We start from the raw sequence: 12,597 nt of genomic DNA, 5'->3' as shown, positions 1-12,597 counted from the left end.
AACAGGCAAGTTCTAATTCTAGCACTCAAGAAATTTTTGTTCAAGTAAAAAACAAATATCTTAAGAAGTTAAAATAATAATAATGCAACCAATGGTAAGGATCAAATTTAAGGCTTGGTTTGGGGCAAACCAGAGATTGCACTTTGAAAAATATTCACTAATGTTTTATTGTGTCCTAGGCAAACCATCCATATTGCCTTTGGCAAGTCACTAAAGGCCTTACTGTGCCTTAATCTCTGAACTAAAAGCTCAGAAACTAAAATGAACCATCGTCAATCATTCACTTCAAAATACTACTACGGTTAAAGCATGTACTTCATTTAGCATTTTGATGAAAAGACTATGCTGTCAATTAAATTATAATATAATGCCTTCTTATTGCTAAGAATTTAAAGATGTTACACCTAGTAAAAATCTCAAAGTATGTACAAAAGCAGGAAATTATCCACAGCATTTTCTGAAAACGCCTCTGTGTTCACCTCCAGAACCAGTGTTAGCCATCCATGGTTTCTTTACAATATTGTTTTCTGGGCATCAAGAACTTGGCAAAGTAGCATTGCCCAGGAAATGCTCAGCTTTTGTTTCTTGGATTTTTCTTCAAGCTGATGAGCTTCACTGGCAAGTTTTGATTCTTACTATTATGGTGACATACCCTCACGAGCTTATGTTTTTCTCTCCAGTTTGTGGTACTATAATTTTAAAATAAAAATTGATATTTATTTTGAGACAGAGTCTTATTATATAATATATAGGCAGAGTCTTATTATATAGGTCTAAAAGCTTTGTAGACCAGGTTAACCTTGAACTCATGGAGATCTGCCTGCCTCTGCCTTCCAAGTGTAGGATTAGCTGATTTTGACAATGTTATAGATGGATACTTGCATCATTTCCACCCCTCCTCTCCCACACTAAACCTTCCCTTCCCCAACTCTCTCTTGGACTTAATATTCTCTTCCTCTATAAGCACACACAACACCAGACTGCACACACACACGCACACACACACACACACACACACACGAGTGTGGCTCACATGTATATGTGCTTTAGGCTGAGTGTTTGGGATAGAATATCCTATCATGGTAGCCACTGCCTATCTGTAGTTCTTCAAGCAGAGATGGATCTTTTGAAATTCACATGATCCCCCTTTGGCATGTCAAGGTCTGGTCATCATGAAGGTCTTGTTTAAGCAACCACATTATGGAGATTTCCTGGATGCGACATCTCTGTTGTTTCTAGGAAACACTGTGTAGCAGCAGGCATTCTGTTCCTCTCAATCTTTCTACCTTCCCTTCCTCAGTACTCCCTGAGCCTTGAGTCTGTGAAGATTGTGTTGCAGATCTACTAACTGGAGTTGGGCTCCCTATGGTTCCTTCTTCTCCAGGAGCTACTGGGATGGTTCGTTGGATAAAAGCCAGTTCCTGAAAGCCTGGTGACACAAGTGTGATTACCTCACCAAGACTTTCATCACCAAGAGTCTGAACCAAGCCATCATAGAAAATGCTAATGGAATCACAAATTCTACAGGCTTAAGGACAACTACAAAATGCTTCTTTTCACAGATGTTGAAAAGTATAGAGCAACAAGAGGGTGGGGCTTAGGATAGCTAGAATATAGTATGTTTTTCCAAATTCCATTTCAAAGTGAGGATTTCAAAGCACCCAGGAAGGGGGGACCAGATAGGGATAGCTGTGTCTCTGGTCTTGCCTTCACCTGTTCTCACCTGCATTCTCTTCTGTTCTTCCACAGAATGTGTTGTGAATTTTCTAATACTGTAACCTAAGTGTGTCCAGTGGCAGGTGCAGCCATTCCCAGCTCTGGCACTCTGTGTTCTGTGACAATAATGCACCGGGGAAGCCATTACACACTTCTGAGAATTTCTGTGGCACAGGCATCTCCCAGAGTCTTGGGAAAGATGCCAGTGACATATCCATATCTTTGTAATGTCTCTTCCATTCTGAAAAGTGTATTTTTGTGTTCTCAATTTGAATAGCGTTCAGATGTCACAAAGCCCACACCTTCCTTTAGCAGTGGTTCTCAATCTTCCTAATGTGACCTTTCAATATAGTTCCTTATACTATAGTGAGCCCCAACCATAATTTCGTTGCTATTTCATAACTGTAATTTTGCTACTGTTATGCATCATAATGTAAAAATCTGATATACAGGATATCAAAATAGGCAAACCCTGTGAAAGGATTATTCAACACCCAAAGGGGTCATGACCCACAGGTTGACAACCTCTTGCTTTAATGACTTTTACATTTGTATAGCACTTAACACACCCTGTACATGCATGCATTTTATTTCTATCAAAATCTGGGATTCCAAAGATGAAATACATGAAGATTCTCAAGGACAGAGAACTTGCCTAAGGGCCCATATCAGGAAAATCTGTTAGAACTTAACAAATATTGGCTGTAATTTCAAATGCAACCTTCTTTCCACAATGACATTGTTTAACAAGGGCTGACCCAACAGTTGACGTGACGTCTTATCAAAAGAAAGCCCCAGATTCTAGCAGAGTTCTAAGACTATTTTTCTTTAGCTTCTTGAAATGTGGACACAAAACATTAAAACAAATTGCCTTGCCAGTGTGTATTGTGAAAGTGACTTTCACACAATGGGTAAAGGAATATCTCGTGATTTGAATTGAGTTAGCAACTTGTCAGACTCCTGTTTGGAAGTCCACACCAGTTCCAGAGAATATTTTGCTTTGAAATTCTGGAAAAATATATCTTGTTGAGTATGTAAAGAAAAAGGTTGCCCTTTTCTGTTTCAATCTCTGTTCAATTCAGTGATCTAGGAACACAATGGAGTGTGTTTTCTCTAACCTGAAATTTGGATTTCCCGAACATACATTATTTTTTGTCTTCAGCGTTTGTTTCATTTGTACATCCCCCTCCGACAGTTTCATCATGTGGTCTGAACACACTGTCTGCTCTTGCTTTCACACATGAACAGAATGGAGGACAGTTTCCCTCTAAATGCACAATGCCTTTAACGTCCTTTAAAGAATATCGCACAGAGCCCACAGGAGCATTACAATAACTGCTCCCCTTACCTAGGTGGAAACAGACATACCTGTCACACAAAAACGTGAAAAAGCAATTAACACCTCTGAATTCTGCTGGGGAATTGCCTAAATAAGAAATATCAGGCTGGCTTCACAGTTATTATATATTTAATATTTAGTGATTTATTAGCATAAGTACAGAGGTCCTCAGACACCCCATGTGCTCTCCCTAGGCCTGAAGAACCTGTGTAAATATGAACAGAGTGCAGGACATAATTGTTTGCACCTGTGTTACATGTTGCTTTGGGGTCACATTTTTTAAAGATTTAATGAAGTCCCAGGACTACTCTATGCACTTATACAACTTAATATGCAAGCCTATATAAGTTTCCAATCAATAACTTCTCCTGAATAAGAAGCACACATCTGGGTTCTATGCTGCCATTCACAGATGAGGCTTATCAGCCTTCTTCCAGGGCTGGGGTGCTGAGCAGAAAGTTTACAATCATCAGGTCTAGTATGCGCACAGTCGAGGGGCAAGAATGAACCTGAGAGAGACTCAGATGGATGTGCATATCAGATAGCACGGAAGCCCAATCTGCCATGGCGTCTTTTCCAAAGGACGGTTCGTGATCCCTTAGTGTGCAATGTAGGCACAAAAATCAGGCTAGGAATTTTGTGAGACAAAAAGAAACAGAGCTCAGGAAGGTCTCTTTCCTAAGGAGATGAAACCCGCATGTCACAATACAGAAAAAAGTACTTCTCTTTCTTAAGGTATGGAGGCGACTCTTGGCTTTCTCTGTGTAAACCTCAGAGTGCTCCCACTTCCTCTTTGGCAGAGACTGGTCAGGGAAGAATGGAACTACAGAACACACGGCAGGAAAGACGCCAATGCCCTTGGAAAGATGCTTCTGGAGACTGGAGGAGGAGGATGCACTTTCTCCTGGCTCAGCAGCAGAACAGACAAAAGTCTCAGGTGACCTTCAAAGTCTGCTGATTCCAGGCCACCTGCACTTGTTTTTCTTCCTGTGGGCCTACAATCATGATCTGTATCCTGTGTGATCCGCTCACACCCTCCCAGGTGAGACGGATTCAGGCATCAGCTCCAGTGAGTAATTACCAGTATGAAGCCCTCTCCAGGGCTGACTCCAAACGTTGTAGCAGGCACAGTCTTCTGATCCTCCGTGGTCCCAAACTTCTTATGTCCCATACTTATGGGTTAAATCTGAAAGTCTGATTTAGGATGCTCCTGTCCCGGGTAGTGGGGCCTAGCTAGCAGCAGTAGGTTACAGGAAGGGAGCTTCAGACAGGACTGCATTAGCACTGAAAACCTTGTTAAACTATAAGGCCATACAGCTCTTTCCAACCCCTAGGATGTGCCTGTTGAGTACTTTGGTTACAGTTGTGCTAAAATTCCATCTTGTGGATAGGAGTGAGACCCTATTTTGTAATTATGGGCGTGGCCTACAGCTATGCTGAAACCACCATCTTATGGGCGTAACCATCTTGTGGGTTTGGGCATGGCCTGTGACTTGTACCTAAGCAGGAGGATTTGCAAAGGTTCCACGTGTATGTTATCACATTTTATGTGCTGACTTCAGTGCCCGCCCCCCTCCTGGTGACTTCCTCCCTTTGTGGTCTGTGGGGTAGTGGACAGGGACGGGGGCTGAAGGTGACCTCTGGAAGACAAGGAATTGAAGTTCTGAACTGTCTGATAACACACTGACTGAGCCTGGGAATAGAGTCCTCCTCAGTCAAGCCTCAGATAACACTCCTGCTTTGTAAGACCCCAGGGAAGGCAGATAAGCCACGCTAATATCCTACTATACAGAAACTGAGAGATAATACATGTATATGGTTTAAGCTGCTGGACTTGTGGTAATATTGTTAGGAAGGAATAGATAATTAATATAGATGCTTCCTGTGTATTAACTTACATAATCCTCGTTATACTCTCATTTTGCACCATGGGAAAGCTGAAGCCTGAATCGTAAGCAACCGGCTCATTTCCACAGAGCAGCAGGTAACCAGGATGCTGACACCGGAATCAGACAGGGTAGCTCCAGATGGTGTCCTAACCGATAACCTGTACGGGTTTCCCATAAAGTATCCCAACAGCATGTGTCAAATGTCCAAGCCACACGCTGGCCATGCTATCTGCTGGGAGGAGGCATGTGTAACCCCACCAGTCCCCTACCAGTCGCCTGAGAGCATAGTGCTGAGGGGAGCAACAAGTGCTGCCTCTAAGAATTCTCTGGCAAACTGAAAAACACAGTCCGGGCTGCCCTGCAGCAGGGGAGTAATGCTGACTGCTAACTGTTCATATGCATCTAATTCTGCCTTTAAGATAATTGAGAATGCACTAGCCCTAAGTTATGGCTTCTTATGGCTGAAGTATCTCAAAAGATTGATGACTTTTGGTTTAAGTGTGTGAGCTTGTGTGTGTGTGTGTGTGTGTGTGTGTGTGTGTGTGTGTGTGAGTTTGCATGTGGGTGTATGTGTTTGTGTATGTGTGTGTGTGTATGTGTGTGTGTTTGTTAGTTGCTTCAGTGTGACACTGAGCTACACAAATACGTCTCCATGCCTCCTCTTGTTTCTCCTCTGGAGGGTTGAGTCTGGTACTGATGATGCCCATCAGGATCTGGTAATGCCAGGCAATCTTGATTTATTGATACTACTTTTTGCAGAGATTTATCCTTTGTAAAGATCTCTCAACACCCTGTGAGCTGAAAGTTAAAACCTCCGAGGCTCATCATACCCAAGGCCTGTGAATCAGTGAGGTTTGGAGGCAGGACACGGTGTGCCGCTTTCGGCAGCGTAGCCCGTGTCTTTCGCAACGCCTGCTAAGTGCTCATCAGATTTGTGGCGGTCTCTGGCGAGTCGAACTGCGCATGTGCGCAGCAATCAGGAAGACGACCTATTTGCAAGCTAGAGCCTGACGAGAAGAATTTCTGACTCAGTTCTCAGCTTAAAGGTGAGCGAGTAAGGTGATTGACTCCCAGTCCACCCCACCAACAAACATAGTGAGAGTTTTTGGTTTCTTTAAAAACACAGTAATGTTATGGGAATCCATTTTTGTTTCAATCCCAGGTATGGGATATGGTGCTACTTCACTTTGTTCACAGCCGTTGACTATGTCTTGTTCTCTCTCTCTCTCTCTCTCTCTCTCTCTCTCTCTCTCTCTCTCTCTCTCTCTCTCTCTCTCTCTCTCTCTCTCTTCCTCTCCGTCTCCCCCCCTCCGTGTGTGTGTGTGTGTGTGTGTGTGTGTGTGTGTGTGTGTGTGTGTGTGATGTTTGTCAGCTCCAGATAGTTTACTTCTGGGTGCTCTGGAGTGGGTATGAATGAGAGAGCCCAGGGAGGCCCCTGTAGCTGCTGCTCCCCTCTGCTCTGGTTATTGCTGTTTTGCTGGACTGCTGGATATTCTGATGAGGAAGACTGGACTTGCCCCAAGGAACCCAACCATCCTAGCCAGTAGGAAGTAGCCTACAGAGGTCTGTGTCCCTTTTCCACTCTGACCTTCTTTCTCGCCAAACTAGTATCGGGGGAGGAGGTGGAAAAGTAAGAGAACCTAATAAAATAATTTTAAAAAGCCAACATACAAATGCTATTAAATATAACTTGAACAAGATAGTTCAGCTTCTATGAGCCTTAATTTCTTTGTCCATAAGACTGGGTTAATTTTTTTTCTTTTTTTTAAAACAAAAAAACAAACAAAAATAAAACCTAACTGATTTTTCTGTATCTGATGGATGTCTAGAAATGTTAGACAAATATCTCAAAGCTAGATAAATATCAAGGAAAGAAATATTCAGACAACTGGGCAAACTCTGTAGATTGCCTGGTATTATAAAGAGTATTACTGAAGGGAGAAAATTCTAGCCTCACGAAGTCATGAGATCAAAACTTGTAAGCTTTCGCTGACAGCAAGTTTAACACAAACATGACTTCGCTTACGAGTATAATCATCACCTCCATGTTAACCAGGGAGAGTAACGATTGCGTGTACTTTGCTCTCTTCAGACCACAGTAAAGTGAGGTATTCAGTTTGCTCTGCTGAATGCTAACAAGCATCAACAGCCTAGAAAAACTACTTGAGAAAGGGAGTGATGTCACACACGGTCAAGAACTTAGGCGGGAATGTGTTTTACTCGGTTTGAAAGCAGCAACAGGAGGAACAGATGTTAGGTGTATCCACGTATGCAAATGACTGGACTTGAAGGCAGATCAGACTAATTATAACAGGCACTGTGTAGAGGCTCAGAGTGAGAAAATTCAGTCCATTGGCACAAGTACTTACTAGGCAGAGATATGAAAAAATAGGGGGCTATTTTTGTAATAGAGCCAATTTCGTGTATTTAAACACATTGAAGTCAGACAAATTATATATAAGATTTTTAATATTGTGATTAGAATGCAGAAGTAGTTTGTGTGTGTGTATGTGTGTGTGTGGTGTGTGTGTGTGTGTGTGTGTGTGTATGTGTGTGTGTGGTGTGTGTCTACCTGTCTGTCTGTGTGTAAGACATGGGTATCATAGTAGTCTGAGTCCTATTTCTACCTTTTTGCTTTACAAGGAGGGGAATGCATAAAAGTGGTGATATCCTAAGGCAAAGCTGGGCCATATGCATCTGAGAATCCTGCTGGGAAAAACTCATAGTGTTTGAATGACTGGTTTGAGGAGGGGAGGGGGGTTGCATTTAATACAGAAACATATCCTTCAATTGAAAGGGTTATAATATTGAACTAGAGATGACTTTAGAAGCTGGTAATAGTCACAGAACAACTTGAAATAAATATACTAAACTATTGTAGTTTAAATAGGAATGGCTCCCATAGTTCTATATGAATGCTGATACCTCACTTGGTGGCACTGTTTAAAAAGGATTAGAGGTGTGGCCTTCTTGGAGGAAATACGTCACTGGGGTAAGCTTTGAGGCTTTAAAAGCTCACATCATTCTCAGTTAATCCTTTGCCTTCTGCTTGTAGATTAGATGTAAGCTCTTAATATCTGCTCCAGCAACATGCAGCCCTGCTTGTGGCCATGCTTTTTTAACCATGATGGTCACGGAATTAACTTCTGAAACTGTAACCCCTGATAAACTCATCTGTAAGTTGCCTTGGTCATGGTACCTTAGTGCAGCAAAACAGAAGTGACTTATACAACTACAAAAGAAAAACAAAACAAAAGAAAACATCAAAACATCTTACATCCTGGGAGCTCCTGAGAAATGATTGTGGCAAAACAGTGAGAGAGTGGTGAGTGGAACCAGCGTATAATTGGTGGAGAGGACATGTGTGTCAGTATCAGAAGGATAAGTCCACTTCATCCCCTTTGCACTGGAGGCTGCAGGACTTGAGAGAGAAGAGTTATGCAGACTATACTATGTAGTGACTCTCTAGCATGACTCAGGAAATCCATCAAGTCTTTGAAACGACATTTCTTCTTCCTGAAGCCTTCTCACCCATATCTTTCACAGTCCATAAAGGACTTCTCTTCATTCTCACATAACTTTTCACAGGCAGCTCTGCTCTCCTCCGGTCTCTACAATGTCTTTCCTCCCAGGGAACTCTGTCAGGGCTGGGTACTGAACCTCTTCAAAGACAGTGTTTTGCTTTAATCCCCACTTGCTCTTGCAGCAACTGCTGACTAAATTGAGAGCAAACTGACTAGCACACAGGCTTTCTATCTCCTTTCATGTTTCCATCTCTCTATATCTGTATTGCTACGTGACTCAGTTTTACACCCACCATAGTGGCATTCGGCTCTTGCCGGGACATGGGATAACCACACTTTCTTGACTCTATCTACCTCACTGCCTTTCTTTTTAACCTGACTTCTGTTGAGTTGTCTCTTATTGCTGACCTCTGAGAACTGCTGCGTCCCAGGCTGACAGCCTGGACCTTGTGTCAACCTACCTGAACTACCTAGATGGTTTCTGCCACTCCAAAGGCATAGAGTCCACCTTCCCAGTAACAAGACCCCGAATGTGAGCTTCTAACCTAGATCTGAGTGTTCATCTTCCACGGGTCCCCCACTTCCTGCTGGCTCTCTGCCTCTGTGAATGGCATCTGCACTTACCCTAAGACATCAGTCCAGCCTTCTCCTTCCATCCGTCTGCCCATGTCTGACCTCTGAGTAGTGTGTTGGGGTGCTTTATCAATTGACTGTTTCGATTACTGCCTCCTCTACCCCAGCTCTGTATTTTTCTCCTTCCGCTTTAAAACTCCGACTGTCGCTACTTCCACCTCCACTGGTCTAAGATCTCATCACTTCCTTCCTGAGCTACTACACCAGCCTTCTAATAGGCTCTCCTGCTTTCGAGCTTGTCTCCCATGAGCAGCCAGAGGGGTTAGAATGAAGAGCAAATGCAGTCGCTGCTTTAGCTGCTCCAGGCCTGGATTTGCCTCCATTCTCTTCAGACTCACATCTGTGGTCTCATGATGACCTGTCACCGCTGCAGGACCTGTGTCATTTTCACCTCCGTCCCTCAGACAGTGAGCTAGCCCACCCTTCTTTTCAGGCTCACCAAATGTCACTGCCTATTAGAGGCCATCTTTAGGTTCGTTTTCAAACCCGTGACCACCGTCTTTCTTTCTTTCCCATCTCTTTCTGTTTCCATCAGTTCTCTTCATTGTGCCTGACATCCCGTGAGGGATCTGTGAGTATCTGGATCTATCGCCTCCCAGTGGCCAACCGTAGAAGCACAGGGACGTCTGGCCCTGCCGCACACCTACATCCTGAACACGTAGGTTATGTTAAGGAACTGTGCCTGGCACAGGAGGTGCTGGATAAAGGAGGAGAAAGTGGGGAAGTGGGAGGAGGTGGCCGTAGTGAAGACTATTCATGTCAAATTACTGTGAGCATCCCTCCGAATCTACATGAGCAAAGAGCATCTTAGTGATTACAGACTTATGTCAGAGTAAAGGATTGGCTGGGGACAGGAGCAATCAGAGAGGCATGGATTGGTGGAGGGCAGGGATCAACAGGTATTGGTTTATATTCCAGGAAGAAGGTGGGCTAGGACCAGAGGCTGTCAAACTCCTAAAGCAAATGAGACTGGCCAATTGCTGCAAAGTAGTTGTACAAAAATTTAGAAGAGGAAATCTTCATTGTATCTGTTTAACACCTACGTCATTAATAGATTTAGAGAGATTTTAAAAGAATTTAAATATTTAAATTATATAAACATAAATATTAAATTATATGTTTATGTAATATTTTATAAATACTATTTATAATATTATCTATTATTATAAATAAATATTTACAAAATTTTACTTATAAATATATTTATATTTTAAAATAATATATAAAAATAACTAATATATACATATTTATATATATAAAATATTTTTTAAAATAAATTCAAAAAATAAGTTATTAAATTGAATGAATTTTACCTTTACTCACTGACTCTGATTATAGGAAATAAATATGAGCTAACCTTTTTACAAGGCTAATATCTTTTTCACAGGACAGTGTTTCATTTCATGAACTCATTGTAATCTAAAGGCTTTACATTATTAAGCAGTTTTAAGAGGGAAGTAAAAAGTATGCAGTTATAGTGTTACCAGTTCTAGCAGACATATTAAAAGCCAATGTGGGGGCTGGGGCACCCATTAGACCGGAAACTCAATGTACCCCCATCAGAAAGGCTTCTTCTTACAATGGATGGGGGATTAAGCAGAGGCCCACAACTGGACATTGTGGAGAGAGAGAGAGAGAGAGAGAGAGAGAGAGAGAGAGAGAGAGAGAGAGAGAGACTGACTTTGGAGCACTCAGTCCTAAACGGTATCTCGTATTCTAACCCCTCCCCTCAAGGCTCCGAGATCTAAGTGGACCAGGGGGCAGAAAGATTGTGCAAGCCAGAGGCAGTGCATGGCTCCAAGGAGATACAGACATGGCAGTAGTGATCACACAGAGACTGTGGCAGTGCACACAGCATGCACACACGAGGTCCCAAAATTAAAAAGGGGATTGGACACAGGATCTCACCTGTAACCAAGATGCTATGGCACAGGGAAAATCAGTTTTCTCTAACGGGATGTCACTGAGGATATCAATATTCAGAGTAGGCCCCATGTCTTGCCCAGCACGAAATGGACTCTATTAGGGGGGACAGGCTTGCTTTTGTCTCATTTTGGTATTTTCTGTCTCCTTGGGTTGTTTTCTTTGGTTTGTTTTATTGAGAGAAAGTGGGAGGGCGAAACCAGGAAGCTGGGTGGGCAGGGGTGGGGTGGGATCTGGGAGGAGTTGCTGGAGGAGACGCCTGATCAAATATACATGTGAAAAAACTTAAGGAAAACGTCTATATAGCCCATTTTAATTAGTTCCCTTGACCTGGAAGTTCGGAACAATTTCTATGCTGTTGAATAGCCATACAGTCCTATATACTTAGGGATAGGTAGTATATCCCTAAATACTGCATTTTCCTCCTCAGTTCTTCAAAGTCTTCAGTTACTCAGAGTCTCAGCATTGCAAGACATTGCACATTAGCCTGTCTCTAATCCCAGGCACCATTCACTGAGGACAGATGGATACGTGAGCTGGATAGACAGGACAAACCTTCATACCCTCTTGGTGCCTCACAGAAGAGGTTTGGTTGCTCTTCGGAAGACTAAGTTTTTACACCTCTTCACATTTCCCTACCACCTTCTTCAGCTGCTCACCAGGACTCTGACCAAAACTCACATTAATCTCAAATGTATTTAAGCTTCCTACTTGTGACCTTTGACCTTTGACAAGTGATTTTAGCTCTCAGGACATCGGCTTGCTTGTCTGTATGAGGGGCATGGAAACTCATTCAGAGATGTTGTATGGAGAAATAAAATCGGACATGCTGTGTTCAGCACCTAGAGTACAGCGTGCTTTCAATGGCCAGTAGCCCTACGGTATCACCTGCCTCCTTCTGCCCATGCCCTCTGTCTCTGGATCATGGGGCACTGTGGTCACTGCATTCTTTTATTCCCTGTGCTCAGGTTCACTCTGTGTAGTCTCCTCTTTCTCATTCAGATCTCTTTTCATCTTCCACAGAAGCCCCAAAGGCACTCGATGTCTACGTAAATGACCTTCTCTGCACCATAAGTCAGCTACCAACTTATGTACCAATAACGGGCTGAGGGTTAGGATTCTCAAGGTCACTTCTTCTTGGAAGACTCATCCCAAGTCAGGGTCTCTGAAAGGCTGTGGTATAGAAACTCTGGTGGATGCCAGGAGCTTTGAGGGGATACACAAGCCTTTGTTTTACATTCTTTGTTGGAAGTTTATTTCTTTTAGATTGGTAGATCAATCTCAGACATTAAAAGAATAAGAGGGAACAAAACACAGGACCAATTCGACTTCACTTAAGAATCATAGCAATTATAATATGAATGGATATAATATTAGTTATATCACCAAACATAGGAGCCAGGAATCTGGGATGCTGTTTGGTCATTTAAGGCTTATAGATAAGTGCGACATAGCCATGGGACCCAGGGCTCACATAAAACACTCCTTCAGTCTTCCCACACACTGCTCAAGAAACTCAGCTTTCACCTCACCTGATTCTCTAAAGTCACTTCATTTTAAACCCTGAATTGGA

The 12,597-nt window shown here is 42.7% G+C and overlaps 1 protein-coding gene across 16 annotated transcripts in view; it reads right to left on the bottom strand.

Moving 5' to 3' along the window:
• Grip1 (glutamate receptor interacting protein 1) overlaps window positions 1-12,597 on the bottom strand; it is a 657,804-nt gene that overhangs the window by 176,616 nt on the left and 468,591 nt on the right. The gene's annotated exons all lie outside the window — the stretch shown is intronic.

The sequence above is a fragment of the Rattus norvegicus genome, chromosome 7 (assembly GCF_021556685.1).
Source record: "Rattus norvegicus strain SHRSP/BbbUtx chromosome 7, alternate assembly SHRSP_T2T, whole genome shotgun sequence".
Lineage (NCBI taxonomy): Eukaryota > Metazoa > Chordata > Mammalia > Rodentia > Muridae > Rattus > Rattus norvegicus.
Note: the sequence above shows the minus strand (reverse complement) of the source record. Positions and strands in the feature narration are given on the sequence as shown.